Below are 26,504 nucleotides of genomic sequence, written 5' to 3'. Positions count from 1 at the left end.
CATATCGGAGAGTAACAAGAATTCGATTTTAAAATATCAACAGAGTCTAGGATGGATCTTGAATATCGCAGGAACAATGTTCCCCACACATACAAACCACTACACAAGAAGACCACAAGTGTTTGTTTAACAGACGTCCTGTCGTCTCCGACGGGACATGCAGGGCTATCGAAGGTTTGCTGTGAGTCAGCACACCGCCGATTTGAGTGGGGGGCATCAGGGAAGTATTTCTTCTAGGACTATTTGGAGGCAAGTCCACCGCACAGGCTTCACCAGCCAACGGCCGACTCGTACCCCAGTGACTGACCACGACTTGTGGCCAGTCACCAAGTTGAAACGTTGCTTATCTTGGAAAAGAACAAGCAAACCCCGGCAAGCCATAAAAATGCCTTTACTTTATTCTATAGGATGTTTCTGGCAAAAATCTATCTTAAACCAGCTGCGTTCACTCCACAACAGTTTACGAGAGATTCTTCGACTAATCATTATACTGAACTGCACAACTTTACTGTATGTAATGCAGCTTGACGACCAAGGAGAAGAAGTGGTACCAACATATGATCTACCGCCGTAAAGTAGAAAACCTATCCAAGCTTATCAGGCTATTTTAAATAATGCGAGAGACTATACTGCTCCTAATTAATTTATCTTCTATGTTTATCTGCTGTGTTTAATACACTAAAGAAAAAACGCTATCCAGTATGCACGGTGTTGATACAAATGCATAAAGGATAGGCTGAACACGGTTGGCGGTGGCGTGTTTGTTGCTGTTAGAAGTAGTTTGACTTGTCGCGAAATTGAAGTAGATACTTCCTGTGAGTTAGTATGGGCAGAGGTCATTGTTGGCAACCGGAATAAAATAATAATTGGATCCTTTTACCGACTTCCCAACTCAGATGATTCAATTGCTGGAATGTTCAAAGAAAACTTGGATTTGATTCCAAGCACGTCCGCAACTCATATAATTATAGTTGGTGGCAACTTTAATTTACCCTCGATACGTTGGCGGAAATACATGTGTAATCCGGAGGTACACATACAACATAATCTGAAATCGTGCTAAAAGAAATTATTCCAAGCAGTTAGTTCATGAGCCTACGCGACTAGTGAAGGGTTGTGAAAACACACTGGACCTCTTAACAACAAATAACCCTGAGCTAACAACGAGCATCAAAACGGATACAGGGACTAACCAAAACAAGGTTGTCGTAGCGAGAATGAATATTGTGACCCCCAAATCCTCCAAAAATAAACGAAAAATGTATCTATTCAAAAAAGCAGCTAAAAGTTGACGCCTTCCAAAGAGACAATCTCTACTCTTTCCAAATAAACAATGTGAATGTAGACCAGATATGGCTTGAATTCAAAGAAATAGTGTCGACAGCAATTGAGATATTTATAACGAATAAATTATCAAGCGAAGGAGCTGATCCCCCTTCGAACAGAAAACGGGTCAGAACACAGTTGCAAAAACAACGGAAAAAGTATGCCAAATTCAAAGGAATGCAAAATCTCCAAAATAAGCGAATCTTAACAGAAGCTCGAAATTTAGCGCGGACTTCAATGCGAGATGCTTGTAGCAGTTTCCACAACTAAACTTTGTCTCGAAACCTGGCAGAAAATCCAAAGAGATTCTTGTAGTATGTGAAGTATGTTAGCGGCAAGAAACAATCAATGCCTTCTCTGCGCGATAGCAATGGAGATACTATCGAAGACAGTGCTGTCAAAGCAGAGTTACTAAACACAGCCCTCCGAAATGCCTTCACAAAAGAAGACGAAGTAAATATTCCAGAATTCGATTCGAGAACAGCTGCCAAAATGAGTAACGTAGAAGTAAATATCCTCTGACTAGTGAAACAACTTAAATCACTTAGTAAAAGCAAGTCTCCTGGTCCAGACTGTATACCAGTTAGGTTCCTTTCGGAGTATGCTGATGCATTAGATCCATACTTAACAATCATATACAACCGTTCGCTCGACGAAAGATCCGTACCCAAAGACTGTAAAGCTGCATAGGTCACACCAGTATTCAAGAAAGGTAGTAGGAGTAATCCACTAAATTACAGGCCCATTTCGTTAACGCCGATATGCAGTAGGATTCTGGAACATATATTGTATTCGAACATTACGAATTACCTCAGAGAAATCCGTGTATTGACACACAGTCAACATGGGTTTAGAAAACATCGTTCCTGTGAACCACAACTAGCTCTTTATTCACATGAAGTGCTGAGTGCTGTTGACAAGGGATTTCAGATCGATTCCGTATTTCTGGATTTCCGGAAAGCTTTTGACACTGTACCACACAAGCGGCTCATAGTGAAATTGCGTGCTTATGGAATACGGTCTCAGTTATGTGACTGGATTTGTGATTTCCTGTCAGAGGGGTCACAGTTCGTAGTAATTCACGGAAAGTCATCGAGTAAAACAGAAGTGATTTCTGGCGTTCCCCAAGGCAGTGTTATAGGCCCTTTGCTGTTCCTTATCTATATAAACGATTTGGGAGACAATCTGAGCAACCGTCTTCGATTGTTTGCAGATGACGCTGTCGTTTATCGACTAATAAACTCATCAGAAGATCAAAACAAATTGCAAAAAGATTTAGAAAAGATATCTGAATGGTGTGAAAATTGGCAGTTGACCGTAAATAACGAAAAGTGTGAGGTCATCCACATGAGCGCTGGAAGGAATTCGTTTAACTTAGGTTACAGGATAAATCAGTGTAATCTAAAAGCCGTAAATTCAACTAAATACCTAGGTATCACAATTACGAACAACTTAAATTGAAAAGAATACACAGAAAATGTTGTGGGGAAAGCTAACCAAAGGCTGCGTTTTATTGGTAGGACACTTAGAAAATGTAACAGACCTACTAAGGACTGCCTACCCTGCGCGGTGTGGGATACTTACCAGATACAACTGACGGAGTAAATCGAAAAAGTTCAAAGAAAGGCAGCACGTTTTGTATTATCGCGAAATATGGGAGAGAGTGTCACAGAAATGATACAGGATTTGGGCTGGACATCATTTCGTTGCGATTGAATCTTATCACGAAATTCCAATAACTAGCTTTCTCGTCCTAATGAGAAAATATTTTATTGACTCGACCTACATAGGGAGGAACGATCACCGCGATAAAATAAGGGAAATTGGAGATCGTACGGAAAGAAGTAGGTGTTCATTCTTTCCGCGCGCTGTACGAGATTGGAATAATAGAGAATTGTGAAGGTGGTTCGATGAACCCTCTGCCAGGCACTTAAATGTGATTTGCAGAGTATCCATGTAGATGTAGATGTAGATGTCCATGTAGATGTAGACAACGTATCATGATAACATTACGACAAAGGTATTTTTAAGAAATAAATATCCTAAATTGTCACCAATTATCAGAATAACACGCGGTTTTGGCTTCGAAACTGTCTGTGTCTATGTTCAGCCCACAGTCATACTGAAGCAGTGTTACAGGAAGAACTACCGCGAAAGTACGCAAATCCAGCAGTAGGATTAGATATACGTATTACGTATACGTATAACAAAATCCAGCTAACAGATCATTCATTGCCACAATTAAGTCAGTACAATTGGCAGAGGCAGAATAAGCATGATTAAGAAGTGTGGAATTCTGCAAGTTTTTCATCTTTAGATCTACAGGGTAGAGAATCAAGGTAGCAACAAAACGGCAACGTAAATGGCAAAGTAAGCTGCATTTTCTGTTGCCAACAGCTTCCTGGATTCAAACACATAGATCTGATAGCTTTGTGCCGTCCCTCAAATGAAAATGATTAAGAATATTTAATCTAAATGACAAGAAAATATCAAGTGAATTTACCAAGGTAATTCTCAACCACTCCAGTAAGTGAATCTATAGTGACATAGTTGCCAAACGTATTCTACACTGTTGCCAATTGTCCATTAGACTAGCGATAGGCAGAATACGTTTTACTCACCTGATGTCTTTCTTGAGCTGGCGAACACTGTGGAAGCTTGCACCTCCAAGACGCCGGCTGCCATCGCCTCGACTGGAAGGTGAAATACCTAAAAATAAAGGCCAATGAGTTTATTCGCATTTCTGTAACTATGATTTGGGTCTACAACGTAGTTACAAACATCTATAGTTGTACTATCTGCAACTCAAACAACGTAAATAAAGAACACTTGAAATTATTTGGATGGCTCTCCTGTTTGGGTGGCTTCTGTTTAATTGTTGTCGTAGCTATTTTTGTTTTTCTGCCATAAGTGAACTGCAAACTAATTCATTCATCTGAAGTGATTCGCTTTGTTAACATCACCAGATTATGACGACATAACATTCATTTTAATATTATATACTTTGAATAGTTTTCTTTGTGAATGCTTTCATTAGCATTTATCTCTAACGTATAATAACATACATGGCAAGAAAACAAAACACTCATTACAAAACGGTAAAATCCATAAAGAAATTTCATATTCTGTAACATACAGCTTCTTACCAAAAAAGTAAACTGTTCGAAAGGTAGGACTTAAAAGTCGTGAAGAAAATTAAAAAAGGTGAATGACTGAACTGTAAGTTTGATTCTAGCTTCTGGTAACGTGAAAAGAGAAGCAGTTGAGAATGTGAAACAAGGATCAAAAAATGCGGACAGTAACAACTCGAATACGTCATTCATTTTATAAAAACCAAAGGGATGAAAAATATCATCTAATACACTCCTGGAAATGGAAAAAAGAACACATTGACACCGGTGTGTCAGACGCACCATACTTGCTCCGGACACTGCGAGAGGGCTGTACAAGCAATGATCACACGCACGGCACAGCGGACACACCAGGAACCGCCGTGTTGGCCGTCGAATGGCGCTAGCTGCGCAGCATTTGTGCACCGCCGCCGTCAGTGTCAGCCAGTTTGCCGTGGCATACGGAGCTCCATCGCAGTCTTTAACACTGGTAGCATGCCGCGACAGCGTGGACGTGAACCGTATGTGCAGTTGACGGACTTTGAGCGAGGGCGTATAGTGGGCATGCAGGAGGCCGGGTGGACGTACCGCCGAATTGCTCAACACGTGGGGCGTGAGGTCTCCACAGTACATCGATGTTGTCGTCAGTGGTCGGCGGAAGGTGCACGTGCCCGTCGACCTGGGACCGGACCGCAGCGACGCACGGATGCACGCCAGGACCGTAGGATCCTACGCAGTGCCGTAGGGGCCGCACCGCCACTTCCCAGCAAATTAGGGACACTGTTGCTCCTGGGGTATCGGCGAGGACCATTCGCAACCGTCTCCATGAAGCTGGGCTACGGTCCCGCACACCGTTAGGCCGTCTTCCGCTCACGCCCCAACATCGTGCAGCCCGCCTGCAGTGGTGTCGCTTCAGGCGTGAATGGAGGGACGAATGGAGACGTGTCGTCTTCAGCGATGAGAGTCGCTTCTGCCTTGGTGCCAATGATGGTCGTATGCGTGTTTGGCGCCGTGCAGGTGAGCGCCACAATCAGGACTGCATACGACCGAGGCACACAGGGCCAACACCCGGCATCATGGTGTGGGGAGTGATCTCCTCCACTGGCCGTACACCACTGGTGATCGTCGAGGGGACACTGAATAGTGCACGGTACATCCAAACCGTCATCGAACCCATCGTTCTACCATTCCTAGGCCGGCAAGGGAACTTGCTGTTCCAACAGGACAATGCACGTCCGCATGTATCCCGTGCCACCCAACGTGCTCTAGAAGGTGTAAGTCAACTACCCTGGCCAGCAAGATCTCCGGATCTGTCCCCCATTGAGCATGTTTGGGACTGGATGAAGCGTCGTCTCACGCGGTCTGCACGTCCAGCACGAACGCTGGTCCAACTGAGGCGCCAGGTGGAAATGACATGGCAAGCCATTCCACAGGACTACATCCAGCATCTCTACGATCGTCTCCATGGGAGAATAGCAGCCTGCATTGCTGCGAAAGGTGGATATACACTGTACTAGTGCCGACATTGTGCATGCTCTGTTGCCTGTGTCTATGTGCCTGTGGTTCTGTCAGTGTGATCATGTGATGTATCTGACCCCAGGAATGTGTCAATAAAGTTTCCCCTTCCTGGGACAATGAATTCACGATGTTCTTATTTCAATTTCCAGGAGTGTAGTAACGATTAAAATATAGCTGCTGACGGTACTCTCTAAATAAAAGCGAAGAAAAACTTAAGACCGAGAGGAAGCAAAGCAACAAGAAGAGGTTGCCGTATGTGAGCTTAAGACCGAGAGGAAGCAAAGCAACAAGAAGAGGTTGCCGTATGTGAGCTTGGAATGGAATTTCTATGTGCTACCTCGCAGCTGCGTAGTTTATTTCCTGGTTGTTTAACGTTAACGTTGCCTCTGAGCTATCACAATATTTATATGAGAATTTTCTAAGTGTAATTTTAAAACTGACTGCTACGTTAAATATTACAGTACTTACAGTCGAATCTGACTCAGTGCACAACGCTAATAATAATGTTATTTTATCTTCGGTATACGGGAAATGGTTAATAATTCTTCCAAGGTAGATCCTGTACACATCACCTTTTTCCTGATGGAACTGGTCATCGCTCATGCGCAAGTAATAGCTGGAGATCATATAAGTAGGGCAAAAGCAGAAGGACAAATAGATATGGCACCCTGACACCTTGCTCCTGACACCACCGTGGAATGACTTGAAAAAGTCGAACGCTGGTAAGACAAGGAAGCTTACTTTGGGAAGCCTGATACCATCACAGCAGTCCCAAGGGACTCAGGATGCTGTGATTGGTTTCATTAGTATACTAGTTTCTCAAGACAGACATTCGGAGTCATGGGAATTGGCTCAGCTACGTTTCTGATGCAGAAATATTCCAAGTACTCCGTTTCCATATGCTGCTGTGGATTTGCTGAAACTACATGTATTTCTTACAAGGCGAACTCCCATAGGTCGCTCTCTGGCGCAGTCGAAATTTCGCGGTGTGAAGAATGGTGGAAATTTGACACTTACTGTGTCACTCGATAATTTCCGAGAAAATTACTTCATTAATTTGTGCGGATGGCGTTATTCCAAGCAAGTCAGTAGCATAGTGACTGAGACAACAGTTTCAGATTTTCGAGATCTGTGTCCAAATCCAATCTTATGACTTTTTTTTCTTTTGTTGTCGCAGAAGTATGTGACGTCAATAATTTTTATGGCATCAAGAAGTACAATGAAATCATTTACCAAAGAAATAAGCATTCCAGATCTTTTAAAAAATACATTTTATCACCAATAACCTTATATGACCTTATATAATTAACAGTAATTCAAAGTGAAAAGTATGAACCCTAGTATTTCAGTTTTCGCTTTGCTTTTTACTTTTATGCTTCAAGAGAACCAGCGTAATCCCCAGGGCTATGTCTAGCATAAAACATGCAAAGCACAAAAATTCAAGGCACCACCAGCCACGTTTGAAGGCGCGCATCCTACAGTCATATTAATAGTGTGTGTGAATGTCATTAGAGGAGGGAACCTCGTTAACGTAGCTAAACACCCAGTGATCTGGCGATAGTTTCGCGGAAAAACAAGTATGTCAAAGCAGTTTGTCGCAAGCTTGAGCCTGCAGTTGATTACGGACCCAGCTATCTATTTTATTAATTGCATTGCTTCTATTTGTGATTTACGTTTACTGTGCGATGAGAATAGGGCACTTCTGTAGAGGGCCAACGTGATTCTTCACCTGTCACTAAAAGTATACATCATAGGTTTGACAGGAAGGCATATATGAGGGCCGTTCAATAAGTAATGCCCCACATTTTTTTAAAGGCCATTAATTTATAAACAAACTTTCTTGTTGGTGCTTCACATTCCATGTTTGTCCCGTGCGCCGGTGAAGTTTTGAACCAAAAAAATGGCTCTGAGCACTATGGGACTCAACTGCTGAGGTCATTAGTCCCCTAGAACTTAGAACTAATTAAACCTAACTAACCTAAGGACATTACAAACATCCATGCCCGAGGCAGGATTCGAACCTGCGACCGTAGCGGTCTTGCGGTTCCAGACTGCAGCGCCTTTAACCGCACGGCCACTTCGGCCGGCGAAGTTTTGAACCGTTCTGGCAGAGTCGAAATACAGCTCCAAAATGGCTTCTACATACGACTCACGTTACAGGCAGCGTGCTGTTATTGAATTCTTGTGTGCAGAAAAAGAAACCGAGGTGAACATCTATAAACGTTGGTGTGCAGTGTATGGCGATGCTGCAGTTGATAAGAGTACAGTTGGGCGATGGGCAAAGAAAGATAATCCGGCTGCTACTTAGATGATGGCGGTAAAGAAGTGATGAACTCTGCGTTTTTGCCTCGCAGGTTAAGGTATGACTGGTGAGCGTTATCTGCACTTTTTCGTTAGTAACAAGACGAAGCGAGTTGCTCCGGGTCAGATTACAAATTTTCAAACTGTGGTATAATTGTGTCACTTAGTGAGATCACATGCTGCATTGTAGCGAGACCCCGATGACGATACTGTGGGGTGGCGGACACTCCCCACCGAGATCTTGAGTTATCAGAGTAAAGCCGGGTTTCCACAGGCATGAATTTCTTAAAAAACGTGCATCCCCCAATTACCACTCGAATAAGTCATCATACATGTGGAAACACTCTACTTGCGCACTGTCTTGTCAGCTTAAGCTTAAGTTTTACGAAAGTTGAAAGGCGGCGTTCTACTTTATTGCACGATGTTGCTTCTATCTCTGTAGCCTATGAGCTTCAGCAACTGCCGATAGGTGGATCTCATCTCATTACCCTCTGGTTCGTTCGACAGCGCAAATGCAGAACCGTTTGTTTATGTGCGTGGAAAGTTAGCACCATGCAAGAATAATGGGCTTTGTCATCAACTAACTAAATAAGGTAGGAAAATATTCTTAAGTAAAGCAAAATCACATTTAATAGAGTAACGCAACATCGTTTGGAGTGACGAAATTGATTAAAAGGTACTGTAAATAAGATTGTGAGCTTGCTGAGAATGATATTACTACTGTGAAGGTATTTTTTATTTCTGTATAATGAGGATAATTTTTTGCTTTAGTCATTGAGAGTAAATTTTATGGAGAAATAGAAATTTATTTGTGACTTTCGAGGTTTAAAATTACTCTTGATCCTCATTAAAATCCTACACAAATATAACAGTGTTCGTATTGACGCTATCATTGAGTAGTGACTGTTCTGCACAGTAGTACAAGGTTTGGTTACCAAATTACATAGCGCAATGGGACGTATATTTGCAGCACCCTTGACCTTTCAGAACATTGTCTAACCTGAAAATAAAAACAAAGCTGAAGTGATAAGACAAAAAGCTTACTTTCCGTCTACCTTCCGTGTATCTTCTATGACATGCATTTGGCGTTCGTTGGTTGTGTAGGGGCGATTTCAGAATGGGAGTACTTATGCAGAAATGATTTAGGTTTAATCTCGAAATGTTGACTTTATGTCATCAACCTAATTTCATTTCAATTCGTTGGCTCATGAGTGTTCAAATTTTTGAAGTTATTCCATGACGGTGTCAAGAGTAAAGTGTCACGGCGCCATTTCCAGCTGATTTTGCCCTGTTTACATGACCCCCAAGTTGCTACTTACGCAAGACTCGATGAGCAATTCCATCGGGAGACAAGTTTATCTGCGCAGGACGTATATTGAAAGCATTATTAAACTTTTCCAATATTTGAAAGATGAATTGAAACAATTATCAGCATTGTCCACTGAGTCAGATTCGGTCGCAAGTGCCGGCCGGGGTGGCCGAGCGGTTCTAAGCGCTATAGTCCGGAACCGCGCAAATGCTACGGTCGTAGGTTCCAATCCTGCCTCGGGCATTGATGTGTGTGATGTCCTTAGGTTAGTTGCGCTTAAGTAGTTCTAAGTTCTAGGGGACTGATGACCTCAGAAGTTAAGTCCCATAGTGCTCAGAGCCATTTGAACCATTTTTTTTTTCGGCCGCAAGTACCCCAATATTTAACATAACAGTCTGTTTTAAAATTACACTTCGATAATTCTCATATGAACTTTGTGATAGCGTAGAGGCGTCGTTAGTGTCAAACAACCGGGAAATAAACTACGAGTAACTTGTGCCAACTGCGAGGTACTGCATAGAAGTTCCGTCCCACGCTCACCAATGATAACCTCTTCTTGTTACTTTGGTTCCTCTGTCTTAAGCTGTCTGAAAACTGAGAAGGTCATTCATCAGGCACTTTTCGGTTTTATTGACAAAGTAACATCAGCAGTTACGTTGAAATCGTTACGAGTGGATTACACTTTTGGTTCCTTTGATTTTTATAGCTTAAGAATGGTATATTCTAGAATCTAGACATTACTGTTGGCAATTTTTGTTCCTTGCTTCACATTCCCATGAAGACCGTTTCTGTTTCATGTCATCTGAAGTTGAAATTGTATTTACACTGCAAACATACACTTGCTTAATTTTTTCGCAGATTCTGAGTCCTACTTTTCGGTCATTGCGAAAGTTTCCCAGGCACGCTTTGCTTCTCTGATCTGAAGCTATAAGCAATTTGCAGCTTATGAACGGTTTTGTGTGTGTTCCCGTTTTGTTAACAGTGTTACACTTTACTTTCATTTCTGTTACACTGTGTTACAGGTGGTTGCTAATGAAAGCGTTTACAAGGAAAACTGTTTTAAGTATATAATATTGAAATTAATGTTATTTACTCGTAATGTTAATAGCGTCTGGTGATGCTAAAATCGTAAATCACTTTCGGTGAATGACTTTTTTTAGTGTGCAGTTCGCTTAAGGCAGAAAAAAAACACATGACGTGATAGATGTCGTAGGATACCTCGTAATATAGAGTCGGACGACGTGTTGCCCGGTGCAGTGCAGAAACTCTACTTGGCATGGACTCAACAAATCGTTGGAAGTCCCCTGCAGAAATATTGAGCCATGCTGCCTCTACAGCCGTCCATAAATGCGAAAGTGTTGCCGGTGCAGGATTTTGTGCACCAACTGACCTGTCCATTACGTCCCATGAATGTACTATTCGATTCATTTCGGACGATCTGGATGGCTAAACCATTCGCTCAAATTGCCCAGACTGTTCTTCAAACCATTCGCGAATAATTGTGACCCGGTAACATTGTGCATTGTCATCCATAAATATTCCATCGATGTTTGGGAACATGACGTCCATGAATGGATGCAAATGGTCTCCAGGTAGCTGAACATCCAAGTGACCCAGTCCGTTCCTTTAAACACATCCCACACAATTATGAAGCCACGACCAATTAGCACAGTGTCTTGTTGGCAACTGGTGTCCACGGCTTCGTGGACCATCAGTCCTTACCAACTGAAGCCGGGACCCATCTGACTAGTCCACGGTTTTCGAGTTGTCTAGAGTCCAACCGATGAGGTCACGAGCCAAGAAGAGACGCTGCATCCGATGTCGTGCTAACAGCAAAGGCGCTCGCGTCGGTTGTCTGCTGCCATAGCCCATTAACACCAAATTTCGCCGCACTGTCCAAACAGATACGTTCGTCGTACGCCCTACACATTGATTTATGCGGTTATTTTAGGCAGTGTTGCTTGTCTATTAGCCCTGCCAGCTCTACGGAAACACTGCTGCTGTTGATCTTAAGTGATGCCGTTGGCCACTGCGTCGTCAGTGGTGATAGACAATGCCCGAAATTTAGTATTCTCTGTAGACTCTTGATGCTTTCCATCGCAGAATACTGAATTCCCTAGCTATTTCCGGAACAGAATTTCCCATGCGTCTGGCTCCAACTTCCATTCCGCATTCTAACTCTGCTAATTGCCGTCGTGCTGCCATAATCACTTCGGAAACCTTTTCATACGAATCATCTGAGTACAAATGACAGCTTCGCCAATGCACTGCCCTTTTATACCTTGTGTACGCGGTACCCCCGTCATCTGTATACGTGCGTATTTCTATCGCATGACATTAATTTGTCAAAAAAATGGTTCAGATGGCTCGAAGCACTGTGGGACTTAACATCTGAGGTCATCAATCCCCTAGACTTAGAACTACTTAAACCTCACTATCCTAAGGACATCACACACATCCATGCCCGTGGCAGGATTCGAACCTGCGACCGGATGGAAGCGCCTAGAACCGCACGGTCACCGCGGCCGGCTCTTAACTGTTCACAGCAGTACAAACAAGTGTAATTACTCGGAAATGGAAGTACACTCCTTTTTATTAGTCCACTTTTGAAGATGTATTTTACCTTTAAGTATCCATTTTACTACATCACACGATACTTCTCGATGCTTTCCTGTTTATTGCAACGAACGCCAATTCCAACTATCTACTTTTTGGTCTACCTCTGCTTCTCTTACCCTCCACTATTAACGTCACACTTCCATTAGGTATGTCCCCTTCAGTCATAAGCTTAATACTGCGACACCATTTAAGTCTAATGTTTCGTAGCACTTTATCTACTACTTTAAAACTTCGATTCAAAAATACCCATCTGCCAGTCACCGCATTGGTAAGTACCAACCGTTGTTATTGTCAGTTTAATGTCTGTAACATTTAGTGAAGGAATAATGTTACCGGTACGAGTAGCAACTTGCTTCGCAGGTTATTTCCGACTTATTATTTTCTACTATTTACTTTTGGCTAAGGAGTATAACTGAAGAAGGGGGAAAGAATGCTGTAAATGGACACAAAGCCATGGGGGAATGTAGTGCTTGGTAAGCGAACACAGTGAACGCTTAAAAGACAAAATACCTTTCTGCAAGTCGAATAATAGAATGGATTGTACTCTACTGTCTGTTTTAACATTGGATAATTATACGTGTTTCACAAAAGACCTCCTGTTATTGCTGCTCACAATGGCTAAAAAGTGGTTGGTAAAAAATATGGTGAGTGGTTTTTACGTTGCGAAGAGTCAAATGAAACTATATGGCTCCCAAGACCTTTTGAAGTCTCAGACATGTTTGATTCGATCCTGGCCTTAGCACAAATTTTCATTCGTCGCTTCAGTATGCATATATACATTTTGAAGAATATACTGATAGGTCCGTGTTTTTTTTTTTTTTTTTTTTGTCTTTCTGTGTCCATTTCCATGAAGTTAACAAATTACAGCATTGTTCCAGTTTCAGGAAATTATTTTTCTCCGCAGAAATAGTGTAACAAAATCTGCAAGTCTGTTTCGCATTGTTTTGTTCCCCCTTTGATTATCACCATTTACTGTCGCCTTTCCTTTCTTCATACCTCGAATGGCAACACACACACCTCAGCTGATTTTATATTTCCGGCGTGACATATTTTTCAGTATTGACTTTAGAATGTTTTATTCATCTCGTCTACTAGAAGAACATGTAGAGAAATCTTTGAATGTCTGGATAAGCTATCTATCCACGTGGATGAATAAAGTGCAGTCCAGGCAGTTAATGTGGTATAAGTGCTTTGTTTATAGTTTCCGATGTCTATAGCGACCTTCTGTCTACCGTTATCAAGTCTGACTTATTTTCTCTCTCTATCCTCTTCACTGATGAAATGAGACATTCTTATTTTTAGCATTTTTTTCCATTATACCTTTTCACATAGTCTCGAGAACATTTGTAAATAATTGCATCCTCTGCCGCCGGACCCCACCCGCCACCCTATTTTTCTTTTTTTGTTACCTATACATGTTCACCAGTTATTTTGTCTATACAACATAGTCGTCTGTGCCAGTGCTCACATGTGTACCGTTTTGTCATTTACATTCTTATACCTTCAATATTTGAGTATAAGATAATGTAAGGTTTATTTATTCATAGCTTCTTTCTGGGTTTCAATATGATTTTGTGTTGCGTACACATATATAGTCGTAAAACGTGATATATCTTCGTAAAAGCAATCCTTGTACAGCTGCAAACTCTAGCTGATGATGTGTGAATTATTTATTTTCTCTTCAATTGTCTGAAAATGGCCGAAAAAGGCGAAAGCCGGTTCACAACCAATATAAAATAAATGTTAGTGTGAAAAATCAATATTATGTGTTTCAGTTTTGAATATGTTTGTGTTTCTCCAGGTACCGACGGAAAACTTCATAAATATTAAATAGTTTTGTAAAATTAAACATATGAGATCATATGCATTCGATAAATTATTAGGAATTCTTTCCTTAAATTCTTCTTAGCTGCCTGAGATTGTTTTGTTTTTTCCTGGTACCTTTGTGAAGTAATTGTCTCATCTATATCTGTGTAATCTCCACTTTTCAAGATGCTGAACGTGTTGCTTAATTTAATATGCTCACATACTTACTGTTAAATAAATTCTCGTAGTACACAATTATGACTTCGTGTTTGGTGATTCGATTTATATCGACTTTTATTGTGAATCCTACTAGTCTGTGATCACAAGAAACTCTAATTTAAAATATTTTCGTCGTACAGTTTCTTTATTGTTTCATAAAATGCCGTCAGTTTTATTTTCATCTGCATTTGGTTCTTGCTAAAATCTTGTTGCAGGATTTGCTGTCATATATCATTTTCTGCGACTCTTCGCCGGTCTTCTACCTCCTCAACAGAGTGTGAGTATTTGATACTAGAACCTGAATGGTTTCCGTGAAATGTAGTTCATTTGGTTTTCAAATAAATCTTGCCGTTCTGTCTAAAGCTGTAAAATTGTTTTTAATTATGCTGGTTACTGACCTACATTTGAATTTTCTCCCTGCACTGTTCCTCTGTAGCAAAACATACGTTCTGATTTTAATTCTTTGAGTATATGGTCTTCAATTTTTTCACCGTCCTTTACCTAATTACATTTTAAAGTGTTAAAATATTCAGCTAACCCACCTTTGTATCCCTACAGTTGTGGAATTTATTAAGCGTAAAAAAAAGTAAGAGTAAGTGGATTAAGGATGGGAAAGACCCATCGTGCTTTAACAACGAATGTCGGAAAATGCTGAGGAAGCGAAGACTGTTGCACTCTAGGTTCAAAAGGGAACACGCAAATGACGGGAAAAATTAGTAGAGATTCGTGCGTCTGTAAAAAGATCGACGCGCGAGGGATACTTCTTGCCGAGAACCCGAGAAAATTCTGGACTCCTATCCAGTCGCTCGTTGACCAGTCTAGTGTGGCAGTAGAAGATAACAAAACGAACGCCGAAGTCTTAAATTTCACGCCAAAGAAATCGTTCACCCAGGAGAATCGTACAAACGTGTCGTAGTTTGACCATAGCACAGACTCCTCTATAGAGGTCATAGTAATATGCATCCCTGGTGTAAAAAAAAAAAAAAAGAGGACGGGTTTGGAAAGGAATCCCTGTTCGGTTTTATAAAGAGTGCTCTAAGGCACTGACCTTATCTCAGCTTATTTTTATCGCGAATCTTTCGCCCGCTGCGAAGTCCCAAGCGACTGAGAAAATCACAGGTGACTCCTGTGTATAAGAAGGATGAAAGAACGGACCCGGAAAATTCCGGACCAATATCCTTGACATCGGTTTGCTGTAGAATTCTTGAACATATTCTCAGTTCGAATACAATGAATTGTCTGGAGTCGGAAAGTTCAGCTCTTCAGCTCGGTTTTAGAAAGCATCGGTCGCGTAAAACTCAGCTTGCACTTACCTCACGCGATATCCTGAGAACTATGGATGAAGGGCAACAGGCAGATTCAACGGTTCTATACAGGGTGAGTCACCTAACGTTACCGCTGGATATATTTCGTAAACCACATCAAATACTGACGAACCGATTCCACAGACCGAACGTGAGGAGAGGGGCTAGTTAATTGTTTAATACAAACCATACAAAAATGCACGGAAGTATGTTTTTTAACACAAACCTACGTTTTTTTAAATGGAACCCCGTTAGTTTTGTTAGCACATCTGAACATATAAACAAATACGTAATCAGTGCCGTTTGTTGCATTGTAAAATGTTAATTACATCCGGAGATATTGTAACCTAAAGTTGACGCTTGAGTACCACTCCTCCGCTGTTCGATCGTGTGTATCGGAGAGCACTGCAACATACATCGCGTTTCTACAGAATGATCTGCCAACGTTGCTTGAAAATGTCCCACTGGAAACGCGTCGACGTATGTGGTATTAGCATGATGGTGCACCTGCACATTCCGCAATTAACACTAGGCTGACCCTTGGCAGGATGTTCGACGGGCGTTTCATAGGATGTGGAGGACGCATAAATTGGCCAGCCCGTTCTCCTGATCTTACACCTCTGGACTTCTTTCTGTGGGGTACGTTAAAGGAGAATGTGTACCGTGATGTGCCTACAATCCCAGAGGATATGAAACAACGTATTGTGGCAGCCTGCGGCGACATTACACCAGATGTACTGCGGCGTGTACGACATTCATTGCGCCAGAGATTGCAATTGTGTGCAGCAAATGATGGCCACCACATTGAACATCTATTGGCCTGACATGTCGGGACACACTCTATTCCACTCTGCAATTGAAAACGGAAACCACGTGTGTACGTGTACCTCACCCCTCATGGTAATGTACATGTGCGTCAGTGAAAAAGACCAATAAAAAGGTGTTAGCACGTGGACGTAAAGTGCTGTTCCAATCTCTTCTGTACCTAAGGTCCATCACAGTTCCCTTTGGATCCCTACGTAATTCGGTGCTCTCCGATACACACGAACGAACAGCGGAGGAGTGGTATTCAAGCGTCAACTTTAGGTTACAATATCTCCGGATGTAATTAACATTTTACAATGCAACAAACGGCACTAATTACGTATTTGTTTATATGTTGAGATGTGCTAACAAAACTAACGGGGTTCTATTTAAGAAAACGTAGGTTTGAGTTAAAAAAACATACTTCCTTGCATTTTTGTATGGTTTGTATTAAACAATTACACTAGCCCCTCTCCTCACGTTCGGTCTGTGGAATCGGTTCGTCAGTATTTGATGTGGTTTACGAAATATATCCAGCGGTAACGTTAGGTGACTCACCCTGTATTCCCAAAACGCATTTTAGGTGGTGCCCTACTGAAGACTGTTAACAATGGTCCGAGCATATGGAATAGGTTCCCAGCGTGTAAATGGCTCGAAGACTTCTTAATCAGCAGAACCCAGTATGTTCATCAGAGACAAGGTTATCGTCGGGAGTGCCCTTGGAAAGTGTGATAGGACTTCTGTTATTTTATATATACGTAAATGATCTGGGAGACACGGTGGGCAACAGTCTGCTGTTGTTTGTTGTCGTTGGGTGACTGTAGGTGGACACAAGATGACTTGGAGAATGTTTCTAGTTGGTGTGACAGATGACAGCTGACTCTAAATGTGCAAAAATGTAAATTAATCCAGATGAACAGGAAAAACAAAATCGTTGTGTTCGAATATAGCATTAGTAGTGGCCTGCTTGACACAGTCTCGTCGTTTGAATGTCTGAGCGTAACGTTGCAAAGCGATATGAAATGGAACGAGCATGTGAGAATTGTTGTAGATGAGACGAATGTCCGACCTCAGTTTATTGGGAGAATTTCAGGAAAGTGTGGTTCATCTATAATGGAGACAGCTTACAGGACACTAATGTGATGCATTCTGGAGTACTGTTTGTGTGTGTGTTTGAGGTTTACGGGCGCTAAACAGCGAGGTCATCAGCGCCCATCTGGAGTACTGTTCGAGTGAATGCGATACCCTTCAGTAGGGTCACCAGATTATCTGATGGAAATGTAGGACACATTGATAAAAAATGTAGGACATTTGTCAGAAATGTAGGACATTATCGCTCAATGAAAAAAATTATGTAAATTTCAAATTTAAATGGTATTTATAATACCCACAGGCACATACATTAATTTTTTTTAAAGTCTGACACATACATTGTTAAATATGATAATCAACAGCAGTCAGTTATATTTTTCTGAAGAACTACTCCTGTGCAAAGCATTTAGCTTGTTTGAAATATAATCAAAAAATTCCAAACAACTGAAGTTTTTAAAATGATACTTTACAAAAATAATACCTTTGACAATCAACAGATAATCTGTTCCTTTCATGTGTCCACTGTGCTCTTATTAGTGAAAATACTCTTTCAACGTCAGCATTATATGCAGGAATAGCTAAAAAATACTGAATTAGTTTCAATAGTTCAGAATGGCAGTCCTCATGCTTGCTATCACTAAAATATCCAACCCACTAATCATTACAGGACAATTTCTCAAGTTCAGAGCTATGATGCTGCAAAAACTGGTTCACATTACATATCTCATCACGACAGTTGACATCATCTATTACAATGCCTTTATCACTCAAGAACTGCACACACTTTTGTACATCACCCATGCATACTTTATCATTTAAATTTAACCTCCTAAAACAACTGAGTTCTGAAAAGGACACACACCATTTATCTAAATAGCGCAGACATTCGCCATACAACGAAACAGCCTCCTGCTCAAAATTGTTAGCATTTTTATCAAGGCCCTCCTCCATAGCACTTATCAAGACCTTTTTCGTCTTTAGTGACATGAAATTACTCTCTAATCTATCCCTAAGAAGACAACACACATTATCTAAAATTGCGATCATCTCAACAATGGATGTTGGTTCACTTTCAAGTTGTTGTATCCCATGGTGGAACACAGACATCAATGAATGTAAGTGTATAAATAAGCCTTACTCAAACTGTTTTCAAAGAAAATATTTAGAACATTAGGAGCATTGGATATAGACAAAAAGTAAGATTTTAAAGCCTCACACATTTCAATTATTCTGTCTAGTGCAGGTAACAGAGATAACCACGTGGTTTTACTGTGACTAAGAAGCTGTTTTTAACTCATTCTACAAACTCACAATAATGCTTGAGATCCTCAGTTCTTACTGTATATGTAAAAAAGGAGGTTTACAGCTTGAAAACAATACACTCTAAATCTACACTTTAAATATCCGAACCATGCTGAATGGCATTGTTAAGAATGTGTGCTGGGTAACACACTCCAACTAAATTTTCATTCATATAGGACTTTTAAGTTTGGTGAATACATTTTTGCCCTTTGGTCGACTTATACCACCAAAATTTGTGTTCGTTTTGTCAGTACCAATTGCGACACATTTCTTTTCTATTCCTACCCCTACTAAAGTGTCTCGAACATATGATGATATTGTTTTTGCACTTTCATTTGATGTAGTTTTAATTGCGATTACCTTTGTCTGCATACCGCCAGCATTTTAAGATCAAAATATTGTATTAAAATAGGGAATATTTTCTGGGAACCATGATTACTGCTGTCGGTACTAACCCCAAAAAAAGAAATTTCTTCTAAAAGCTGTATCGCCATGTCAACAGATTGTGGTGCAAGGACTTTGTTAATAATCACTTCGGTCTTTGTTCTTGCGCACGAAACTTTCTTCGCAATTTGAGAATCACTGTATAGTTTAGCGTTTAGTTTCGGCGTGCAGTCCATGGATTTGTATGATGTGTGGTGATAAATACGTCAAAGTCAAGCGTTGCCTCTGCAGCGCTAACACGATATGCTGAGTGTGTGGGCTGAGCAAAGAAACGTTTAATATCTGAAGTACCGGCAGAATTTTGAGATGTTTTATGTTTCTTGGAACACAGGTGTACTTCCAAATCTTTTGCACCTACAAGAGAAACGTTTCCGTCTTAATATACCAAAATTGGCAATTATAAATTAAAACTCTTTAAATAATCGCCATAGCAATATGCCGATCAAAGTCAGACGGAAGATTAAAAAAAACTATTTGATAACCTTACCTTTGTCTGCAACAGAAACATATGTTCCTGGAGGACAAATAAGGCATTGTGCTTCGTATCCGTTTCTTCCTGCCTTGAAAGACATACTTTAACGAAAATGCGTCACTGAATTTGCATTTTCGTTTCGGTATTTCGGCTTGTAAAAAAAGCACTGTGAATTAACTGTTGACTTTCCACAATCTTAATCTTCGATAACCAAACTCCAAATGGAAGAGAGAGAAAATCAAGTCACTGGCTCTTCACATCTGTATTATGATTCGTTGTCTCGATTTCCCGTCATTCATCGCACCGTTACCAACATCTGCACAGCACGCAGACACCGCCGACGCTGAAGTCCATTTTAACCCAGAGTTCAAATGCTGTGTAGCTACATCCATCGTTCTTTGTTACTATGGAATGTATATGCTGTATCACTATAGCTGTGTTGCCATAGTGACTTGCAGTTGCGGCTAATAACCAATTATTCGTTTCTTTTTTCACAGCTGCCAGTTCATTTCTAACGATCACTGTTTGTTTCTGAAAATGTAGGACATTAGAAACTTTTCAAAAATTCCCCCCGGACGCCGGACAAACGGTTAAAATGTAGGGCATGTCCGGGAATTTCCGGACATCTGGTAACTTTCCCCATCAGTCAGTTTGAAGGAAGGGAAGGCGACGTTCTTTTCGAGGGACGCTGCTATTTTGAATCGACATTTTAAGCTGATTACAGAACGATTATTTTGCCGCTAACGTACATTTAGCATTAAGGAGGACAAAGGTAGGTTCAAATGGTTCAAATGGCCCTGAGCACTATTCGACTTAACTTCTGAGGTCATCAGTCCCCTAGAACTTAGAACTACTTAAACCTAACTAACGTAAGGACATCACACACATCCATGCCCGAGGCAGGATTCGAACCTGCGACCGTAGCGGTCGCGCGGTTCCAGACTGTAGCACGTACAATCGCTCGGTCACCCAGGCCGGCTACAAAGGTAGGATAAGAGAAACTAGAGGCATATAGACAGTAGTTTTCCCCTCGCTCTATTTGCGAGTGGAACAAGAAAGAAAAAGACTAGTAGTGGTACAGTGTGCCCTCCACCATCCACCGTACGGTGGCTTGATGAGTATGTATGTAGATGTAGATGTAGATGCAGGAGCAATTGGATGTCTAACTTCAGTGTTGTCCATTTAGCTATATTTTGTATAGAAAGGCGTGGGCGCAGAAATGTCTAGCCTTACCTCACTCCCAGGAAATGTTGTCCTCCCTCTGTCCACTAGCCTGTGTGGAATACCGATGTGTCAGCGGCTTTCTTGCGTCAGTAGAGCCTCCAATGGCCGTAGATATTCTAAACTTGCCTCCTGTGTCCTGAAGAGTTTGGTGAGACTCGTGAGCAGTCGTCAACGCATTCGGAGCTCTGCTCACAGTGGTCCCAGCGAAGTTCTGGGTGCGTCTAAATCTGAACATGGTCTTAAATGAAACAACAAGTTTACTGTTACCAGTCACTGTTTATTTATCTCCACGACACGTTTCAAAGGTTTAAACCACCATCATGAGGTGGATTTACATTTGTTAGTATGATATTTGTGCGTTACGGTTTTTTGGAGGAACTTGTGGCACTACCCTCAACTGAAGGCAGTGGACACACACAACACAGACACAAATGTCATACTAACAAATGTAAATCCACCTGATGATGGAGCTTTAAACCTTTGAAACGCAGCGTGGAGATACAGAAACAGTGACTGGTAACAGTAAACTTATTTCATTTAATGTCAATAACAGTCACGGTAAAGCCAGCCTAACCTAAAATGTTCATTTAAAATGAACATGATCTGTTTACTTGCTTATCACGTGTCAGAAGGATTCTCACCCCAATATTGTCATTTAGCAGTCACTCTGTCTTTATGTGACTCGTAATGCATTCCAAGTTTAGAAGGTCGCAGATGATTACTCCCCATGCTGTGCGCAGTGCAAACTGGTGAGCAGCCCATCGATACCTTAAGGTGGTCACCTTGTGGATACTAACAGCGTACGGCGCCAACAGCTGAAATGGGCATTGGGCTTAACGCGGTTTCTTCCCTTGGACTTCATTAAATTATAATTAAGGCTTCTCGTCCAAGTTTTTAGTAGAATCCCCTTTTGACGTCATACAGTATCCAATATCTGTAATAACTGCTCCAGAAATATATTCATGTGAAACCATTTCCAATAAACTCATTTTGATGCTCAGTAAACTATCTTCCGATCCTACGCTTTCTAACAATGGATTGTAATGAGTTTCGGTTTATACTGAAAAGTGGCAGCAGACAATTTATGATTGGCGAGTAGTCTGAAATCGTTCATCGTCCGTAAAAGGCAAGTGGTCGCAGACAAAAAGTAGCTCTCCACTGCTGACTATCTTTGGTTGGACACGTTGACCTCGATATATCCTTGTGGGTCTATAGTGCTGACGTACTTAGGGGACGTCCGTTGTCATACAAGTATGATACCCGATGCTTTCACCCTACAATTTAGAAATGCTTCAACTCTCTTTTCATGGACGAATACCTTCCATGGTGAGCGTTTCACTGGAGGGAGGATCCTGTTTATTCTCACGAGCCCTGCATGTTTGGCATCCTCCCGTAACGCTTACTGCTGATTGCAGTCCACTTTCGCAACTAAGAGCAGATTGATAAAGAAAGTAACATCCGCGCCATGTGGAGTTTCAAACGCCATCATTCAGCATCATACATTACACATTGGTGTACGCGTCGTATTCATCATCGGGTATTCTCTCTTTCTACTTGCGATTTTTACTTTCGGAATGTCAAGCTAACACATGGATCTCATTCGCTCAGAAGAACACAAATTATATGTCTGAGACTCCTTTTTCCTGATTTATTTCGAAAAGTTTCATTTCGAATCAAGACATATTTTACAGTTCATGGCCTATTTGGACTTAGGCTTGATGTACGGAAAACTTTGTACTATTTCATTCTTATGTGACCCCTGTACTCAACGGTTCACCAATATTACATTGTCTTCAGTTTTTACTCCACCACCTCTACTTTTTCCAAGTGCCCAAAGATGGCTCTGTAAAAATGTAATCTTGTATTTGTCCTAAATTCACACTCAATATCTTATAATAACCCAGCTTCCATGGAAACTTATACCTTTATTTAAGTAAATAATCTTTCAGTTCTGCTGGTTCTCAAATGAACAGTTATTATTATTTGCCTCTTTTGTCGTGTACTTTGCTCGTCATTAATACGATCTCCATTCTGCAGTTCAACTCGTTTATAAGTTATGTTCACTGAGTGATCTTTTTTGTCAAGTGCATTTATCTTGAAAGAACGACAGATTTCTCTAAACACATTTTGTTGTTAGTAGACTCGCTGCTAACTTTTCTAAAATATCTTACAATTTCTTTTCAACTACAGCGTCTTCAGAGCAAAATGAACCCTCTGTACAGATATAATAAATATAGATTACTCACGTGACACACTCTTGTACTTAAAACAAAAAAACTGTTTCTGGCTGTTTTGCTCAAGATTAATGTGTTTCCAAAAAACCTAATGCTGGAAACAATGGTAACATTATAATTATTTTCTCTTCTGAATAAATCTAAAGAATCATCCTGAAATGGATTTTAATTTTCTATTCGAGCTAGTAAGAAGATCTGTTTGTATCACACGAACAGTTAAATTATGGTCAGATAGTTTTCCTTCAATTGCCTTTTCTAAAAAGAATTTATATTCCACTATACTCTCGTCTAGCCAACTTGAGACTTAAAGTTTCTTTGTGCATTCATTCATTCCACAATAATTAGGCTGCCTTTTTTTAACAATACATAAGTGAATTTCGTATGCAGCCACATGTTCCGTACCAGTTTCTTCATACGGTTAGTATCACTATCATCCCACTACACAAATGTTACCTTCTACTTTTACATTTATCCGCATGTTTAGTACTCATTTTATACTTCATTTCCGACTTGCGTCTCCGATAACTTCATTCTATATCGTCCCTTTGTTTTCTTCCATGTATCTAGTTTTTGTTAAAATGTAAATGAGTTTTTGTCCCCGTAACTGCACGATTTTACGTACTTTTTCTTTACTGCGCTCTTTCCAGTTCTCCGTGCAACCTGCGTCTAGACGATCGCCTACCCATACGTCTGGTTTCCAAATTCGGATTTAGTTTATTAGTTCAGTGTTCAAAATTACGGACAGTTCCTTTGGAAATTTCATACGTATTTATTACCCGGACTTGGCACATTTTCTTGGCTATCTTCAGGTTCCTTTCCCGGTGTTGACTAAACAGAACCTGATGGACCGACTAATCCCGTTAGACTAGTCATATCGTTCCTGGTCATCTCCTAAGGCCGCTCATTTCGTCTGCCTGTTGTGATGGTGTCATTTATCAAGCGTGTTGCGGCTGTTTTCTTCAACGAATTTTGGTCTCCTGCTTCGCGGCGTACACCTGTGATGAAATTACGTCCGTCTTCTGTCCTAACCGCATACTCAGCCAGGTGAGTTTACTCCACATATTTTAATTTCGGTCAGTACAATTCTTCTGCCCCACTAACTGAGTGACGTGATACAACAATCCAACTACTGCTGTCTCTTTATGTTTTCGGTATGTATTGGTCCACTGAAGTGCTGCATTGTACGCTACTGGCCATTAAAATTGCTACACCACGAAGATGACGTGCTACAGACGCGAAATTTAATCGACAGGAAGAAAATGCTGTGATATGCAAATGATTAGCTTTTCAGAGCATTCACACAAGGGTGGCGCCGGTGGCGGCACCTACAACGTGCTGACATGAGGAAAGTTTCCAACCGATTTCTCATACACAAACAGCTGTTAACCGGCGTGCCTGGTGAAACGTTGTTGTGATACCTCGTGTAAGGAGGAGAAATGCGTACCATCACGTTTCCGACTTTGATAAAGGTCGGATTTTAGCCTATCGCAGTTGCGCTTTATCGTATCGCGACATTGCTGCTCGCGTTTAGCAGAATACGGAATCGGTGGGTTCAGGAGGGTAATACGGAACGCCGTGCTGGATCCCAACAGCCTCGTATCACTAGCAGTCGAGATGACAAGCATCTTATCCGCATGGCTGTAACGGATCGTGCAGCCACGTCTCGATCTCTGAGTCAACAGATGGGGACGTTTGCAAGACAACAATCATCTGCACGAACAGTTCGACGACGTTTGCAGCAGCATGGACTATCAGCTCGGAGACCATGGCTCCGGTTACCATTGTCGCTTCATCACAGATAGGAGCGCCTGCGATGGTGTACTCAACGACGACCCTGGGTGCACGAATGACAAAACATTTTTTCGGATGAATCCAGGTTCTGTTTACAGCATCATGATGGTCGCATCCGTGTTTGGCAACATCGCGGTGAACGCACATTGGAAGCGTGTATTCGTCATCGCCATACTGGCCTATCATCCGGCGTGATGGTATGGGGTGCCATTGGTTACACGTCTCGGTCACCTCTTGTTCGCATTGACGGTATTTTGAACAGTCGACGTTACATTCCAGATGTGTTACGACCCGTGGCTCTACCCTTCATTCGATCCCTGCGAAACCCTACATTTCAGCAGGATATTGCACGACCGCATGTTGCAAGTCCTGTACGGGCCTTTCTGGATACAGAAAATGTTCGACTGCTGCCCTGGCCAGCACATTCTCCAGATATCTCACCAATTGAAAACGTCTGGTCAATGGTGGCCGAGCAACTGACTCGTCACAATACGACAGTCACTACTCTTGATGAACTGTGGTATCGTGTTGAAGCTGCATGGGCTGCTGTACCTGTACACGCCATCCAAGCTCTGTTTGACTCAATGCCCAGGCGTATCAAGGCCGTTATTACGGCCAGAGGTGGTTGTTCTGGGTATTGATTTCTCAGGATCTATTCACCCAAATTGCGTGAAAATGTAATCACATGTCAGTTCTAGTATAACATATTTGTCCAATGAATACCCGTTTATCATCTGCATTTCTTCTTGGTGTAGCAATTTTAATGGCCAGTAGTGTACTTATATGTTCCTGCAAGAACTTTTGCAACGATTCCCATGCACAACAATACTTCTTATGCATCGTGGTAGCTTTTCTTTCCTTTTCTTACTAAACACTAACTACGACCGCTGTGCTATTCTGTTTGTCTGTGTTGCAACTCATTTGACATCCCGAGAGCCCTACCTTTGCTCCGTATGTACGTTTCTTCACATACAACCGGTAGTTTAAGTATCAGCGCTATCCCTATTGCCCTAATAAATACTACTGGCAGCTTTGGGCTGTGTATGAAGGAATTCGTAAAATTCCGTACCTGCGTATAATAATCAGTCTTTGCAACTCAGACACGCCTGAAGTTTGAGAAATCATTTTCACTCACTGCGGTTTTACTTTGACATTTTTTCCGTACTCACAATTCTTACAGTGTTATTCAGGAAGCTTTCATATATTAATTTTATGTTCTTCATTTAAATACATGATCTAGCCTGACGTTTCATATTTTGCCTTCTAAATGAAATTGGCAAATTCAGGAAATTTTTCATCGTTTTCCTACTGCACTTCTTTTGGTAAACCTGAGAAACTTGTACCGCCTTCTTCCTACGAACGTTTTAGCTAATTTGCTGCAGAATCTGTTTAATTTCATGTCTGAGACATTCACCTACCTTTTATGCTTTTCAAATGTATTTCCTTAAAAGTTTCCTGCTTTTCTCTGTTTGTGTCCTAAAATTGCACTATTTTTGTCCATTATGTCGGTCCTCACCTAAACTGTCAATAATTAATCTTTCTCCATTTCTTCACTAAAGAGCACAATGGTATGGTGGAAACGTGTGTGTACACAGTTGTGTGCTGTGCTGGCAAGTTAAGTCTTCATAG

The 26,504-nt window shown here is 41.2% G+C and overlaps 1 protein-coding gene across 1 annotated transcript in view; it reads left to right on the top strand.

Moving 5' to 3' along the window:
• LOC124606401 (putative mediator of RNA polymerase II transcription subunit 12) overlaps positions 1–26,504 on the top strand; it is a 509,903-nt gene that overhangs the window by 5,377 nt on the left and 478,022 nt on the right. Inside the window, exon 2 of the mRNA XM_047138381.1 lies at positions 14,424–14,485. The gene's annotated coding sequence lies outside the window, so the exon portion shown is untranslated. The remainder of the gene's footprint in view (positions 1–14,423; positions 14,486–26,504) is intronic.

This window comes from Schistocerca americana, chromosome 3 (genome assembly GCF_021461395.2).
Source record: "Schistocerca americana isolate TAMUIC-IGC-003095 chromosome 3, iqSchAmer2.1, whole genome shotgun sequence".
NCBI lineage: Eukaryota > Metazoa > Arthropoda > Insecta > Orthoptera > Acrididae > Schistocerca > Schistocerca americana.
The sequence above is the reverse complement of the archived record's forward strand: the minus strand, read 5'-3'. Positions and strand labels throughout refer to the sequence as shown.